Source organism: Rattus rattus, chromosome 1 (genome assembly GCF_011064425.1).
Source record: "Rattus rattus isolate New Zealand chromosome 1, Rrattus_CSIRO_v1, whole genome shotgun sequence".
Lineage (NCBI taxonomy): Eukaryota > Metazoa > Chordata > Mammalia > Rodentia > Muridae > Rattus > Rattus rattus.
The window spans coordinates 34,297,454-34,302,652 of NC_046154.1; positions in this window are offsets into that span (position 1 = coordinate 34,297,454).

A 5,199-nucleotide genomic window follows, 5' to 3' on the forward strand; every position below is an offset into this window, starting at 1 on the left:
AGTTGAGCAGATATATACCCTCTGAGCTATTAGTATCTATCTCCCTATCAATAATCCTGAGATATGATTTGATAAGTTCCACTCTTACTCTGACTGCCCTCATGGTCAGTTCTCAGGATCCCTTACCTCATGGCAGCTTCTCCTCTTTCCACCTTCTCTCCTTGTGGTCTCTGCCTCAGACCCTGTCTTAGGTAAGGTTTCACTGCTGTGAACAGATACCATGACCAAGGCAACTCTTATAAGGACAGCATTTAACTGGGGCTGGCTTACAGGTTCAGAGATTCAGTCTGTTACCATCAAGGCAGGAGCATGGCAGTATCCAGGCAGGCATGGTGTAGGAGGAACTGAGAGTTCTACATCTTCATCTAAGACCACTAGGAGAAGACAGACTCCCATGTGATTAGGAGGATGGTCTCATTGCCCACCCCCAGTGACACACTTCCTCCAACAAGGCCACACCTCCTCATAGTGCTACTCCCTGGGCCAAGTATACACAGACCACCACAGACCCCATGTCCCAGGAACTGAAACTCCCATCTTTCTTCTGCCCAGCTACAAGTTATACGCATCTTTATTTATCAATCAAGGATAACTTGGGGGGCAAGGTTACATAGCATCACTTGTTGTGATTATCTCCTGGTCCCTGAGGCAACCAGGGCCAGTGTTTAGCATTACACTACATAGCAACAGACCAAACCTCAATAATTAATTATAGATAGTAAGGAGCAAGGTTTGCAGAAAAAAGGCTGGTAGCCAAGACAGAAGTCTGCATTACAATACATAGCGACAGACCAAACATCAACAGTTAATTATATATGGAGATTATATATATATATATATATATATATATATATATATATATATATATATATCCCATCAGTCTCTCTTAAAGAAACTAAGCCCCACACATCACCTGTTGACTGTACTGGAGAAGGAAGTCGCGCCCCTGTCCAGTGCGGAAGCTGGGAAGATAAGAGTGGGTGGGCAGAGATGAGAATGCACCCCAGGATCACAGGGTACAGACGAGCATGAGGGTTTTTCTGACTGTTTGCCCAACACAGGCAGAAGCTTGCTCTCCCCAGACTCAGGAGGCATGCTTAGGGTAGAGGCCATCCCGTTAGCCAAACTGGATCAGAACGCTCTGAACACAGAAAGCGAACCTCCAGGGCCCTAACTGCGGGGAGCTGTTAAATTTCTTTCAGATACACAGGCCCTCTCAGGACACACAACCAACCCCTCCTATAGAGGTTTACCTAATGCCTCTTTCCCTTTCTCTAGTTATAGAAGCCCAGTTTTGCCCCAGTAGCTGGAGGTCACAAGCTCCTGCACATGCTTTCTGGCTGACTGGGACAGCTGTAGGCTATGAAGCAGGAGATAAGTCTTCTGGAGGACATCTGAGATTTTAAACTTTACTTTTTACCTTACAGAGCAATGCTGGGCAGTGGCCGTGCACACCTCCAGCTCCAGCACTCAGGAGGCAGAGACCGCTGGATCTGAGTTTGAGGCCAGCCTGGTCTACATAGTAAGTTCGAACCCACTGGGGCTTGTCTTTAAAACAAAATTTAAGAGAGAGAAAGATGCCTGGGGCCAGTGAAATGGCTCAGCAGCTAATGGCCCTTGGCGCCAAGCCTGATGACTTGACTTTGACTCACATTGTGGAGAAGGAGAACTAATCCTAAAAGTTAGTGATCCCCTGGCCTCCACACATTGTCCGCGGGACATACAAACACTGTTAAAAGCAAAGAATGATCTGTGTCACACACAGGAGCATGAGAACAAAATGAATGTAGCTTGGAAAGACATTTTTTTTCATAAAAGGTGGGCTAAGTCCCAGAGTGGGTTATAACCAAAATGGCTTCCATCTGCTGCTGGTGGTGTCTGTATCTCATTCCTTTAGAAAGAGCCCAACCTTACAGTCTGATGTGATTGGCTAATCTGGGAGGAGGACAGTTCAGGAAATATAAACTACCTACCTTTGATTGAAAAAAAAAATGTTCCTCACAATATATACATATATGCATGCATATATATCATATATACATACATATACATGTACATATAGATACAAACATCATATATAATACATATATGCACAGACATACAAACACATATATACATGCACACACATGCATATAGATACATGCATGTATACATACACATACATATATGTGCACATCTACAAACACACACACATATATATATGTATATATATATATAGTATATATATGCTCATAATACATATACACTTTGGAGGCGAGCAGGAGCTATGTCATCACCACAAAAGGAAATACAGAAAGAACCAGATACAAGGTGCTTGAGAACTTGCCCCCTGCCTTTTCCTCTCTGCCCTCAGGGCTGCCTGTCAAGACCACTTATGACCCTGTCTATGGTTGTATGGAACTCTCAGGCAGACTGCAGCTCCCTTGCCCTCTGATGAGCTGAGATTAGTTCAATGTTGTGTCCTCTTCCCCCTCTCCCAACATCCCTTCTCCTTCTACTCCCAAGCTCCTCTGCTGGCAAGCCCAGGTGCTGGCTGAATCTGGTTTTTGTGTTCTGCACTCCTCCCATTTTACCATGCCCTTACCGCCTGTTTCTGGATAAGTCAGCTCCCAAATAAACTCCTGAGACCCAAATCTGTGTCTGCCTCAGTAATGTGGAGATTTGACTGCCTTAAACTACATTTCCCAGAATTCCGTTTTCTGTAAGGTCAGGTCACAAAGAACTTCCTGGAGGTACTGGAAACAGTGATTGTTGGACTGACCTTATTGACCTGAGGTCCTCAATTATCCGAGTCACTCCAGACCTTTCAACAGCTTTTCTGAATTCTGGGTCAGGACTCTGAGTTTGGCTCTGTGACCAGTGGCCCTTATTTGTACCCACCTTCTGTCGAAGAGAGCAAGAGCAGTGTCTGAGTCCTCACTGGGCCCGCGCCCGGCTTCTGGGTTCCTCCTGGTCTTTGTTGTCCTCCATTTTCTAACTGCCTTCCATCCCCAGTTAGCTACACACCTTCTATGCTCCAAGCCCAAAGCCTGGCTCAGCGACTACAGTGTTACATAGACACGGTGCTCGAGGTCAAACCAACAGGACGAATCCACGAAATGAGAGTGCATATTCTCCAGAAGAGACACCGGAATTGTATATTAGGAGATCCCCCAGAGTACCTTGAGTCTCTCTAGTGGTGACTGATGTCCTCTGATAGAGTCCCCACTGACACTCCTCGACTCAGATTCTGCTTTTGGGAAAAGAAATTCCCAGGATCTCTCGCTCCACTGTGGAATGGAGTGGTTGCAGGTATACTGAGGCAGGGCAGGGGCACTGCACCCTCAGGATAATGGCTGAGTTCATTCATTTGGAGCCCTCCCCCAGCTGTATACCCACACCTCCTCCTGTGTCAGAAAACAACATTAGCACATTCTCCAGCATCCAAGACGAAATATTTCTGTTCAAATGTCAACAACATTATCACTTGTTTTTAAGTGGTGGCATATTCCCTAGTGCTCTCCATTAAGATCCTCAGTGAAGATTCAGCCTGTTTACACTTGGTTCCCCAGGGCTGAATCAGAGAGCACGCTCCAACGGGCTGGAGAAGACCCACCCAGGACTTGTCCAGTGAACGGTGCTAAGATCAGCTGGAATCCGATTGGAATTCTCTGAGGAGTCTAGGAAGCTAGGGCCCGAGAAGTGTGGGTGAAATGCTCACCATCCTGCAAAAAAAATTCTTTGTCCCACCCTCACCCCCAAGGGCTGGATCCTAGCCATTAGGCAAGGCTTGGTTTGAGTAGCTGCTAAGGGAAAGAAAGGAAGATGAAGAGGAGAAAGAGGGAGGGACAGAGGGGAGACTTTATGTAATAGCAACAAACTAAGAACTGACTCACACCTTAGAGGTCTGGGAATGTAGCTTAGTTGGTAGAGTGCCTGCCCGACATCCAGGAAGCCATGGGGTTGAGTCCCAATACCACATACACTGCACATGGTGACACAAGCCTGTGAACCCCAGGACTTTTGAGGTGAAGGCAGAAGGATTGGGAGCTCAAGGTCATCCTTGGACTTTGTCCTACTTAACGTCATCTTGACACAGCCTAGGGCTATCTGAGAGAAGCCCACCTGAGGGACTGCTCGGACCAGGTTAGCCTGTGGACCATGTCTGGGATTTATCGAGTTCTAGACTAATCAGATTGTCTTGAATGATGATTGATGTAGGAAGACCCAACCCCCTGTGGGTAGCCCCATCCCCTGGGTAGATTGGCCTGGACCATATAAGAAAGGCAGCGGAGCAATCCAGAAAGCCAGTCAGCAAGCAACGTGACTCCTGCCTGAAGCTCTGACCTTGAGTTCTTGTCCTGACTGTCCCCCGTGAGAGTCTATATGACCTGGAAGTATAAACCAGATAATCCCTTCCCTAGCATTTTGGAAACAAGAGTGTTTTATCTCAGCAACAGAAAGGAAACCAGGACAGCTGCCTAATTATAGGCCAGCCTGGGCTACACGAGACTCTCTAGCAAAAATAAATAAATAAAAATGAATAAAAAAAACCTAGACAACATGCCTCTCTGCTTCTAGTCCAGTAAAAGCCCTTTCTTGTACCCCACCCTCAAGCTTATACCCCAACAAAACCACAATTGGCCCTCCATCATTTACCCAGAATTCTCCTCAACTATTCATTCATTTACCGTCCCCTTGGGTCACTCATTAGAAATTCTGACTCCTCCTGTCAGAAAGGAAAACTTTGGGACATCCCACCCAACACCCTTTAGATGTGAAGATACACAAAGCCTTTTTGCTATGGCAATTGTTGGCTAGCCCAGCAAATGACACTCTCCAGCTGTGAAAAGGACCCTAGCATTAGACAGCCTTCATCCCTCCTCACCAGCACCTCCAGACTCAAATTCCCCACGTGATGGTCACTGCGAGATATTAGCATCTAAATTATTTCAAGGAGATATAATAAGATTCACCCAGCAGGCCATTAACGACTAAAGAGATTATTACTGGAAAAATTCCAAGACTGACTTGGAGCAGAGGTGGTTCATCTAAATGACCCGTTCCCTGCACCCCAGATCACCCTGCTCCCCAGAGATGATTTGGATTTGAAAAAGTAACTGCCACACAGTGTGCTCACGTTTATGCAAGAGGGGCTTCCGGAAGGAGTCCCTGGAGAGTTCAGGTCGGGAGTGCACGGCGGTGAGGTAAATGAGATGT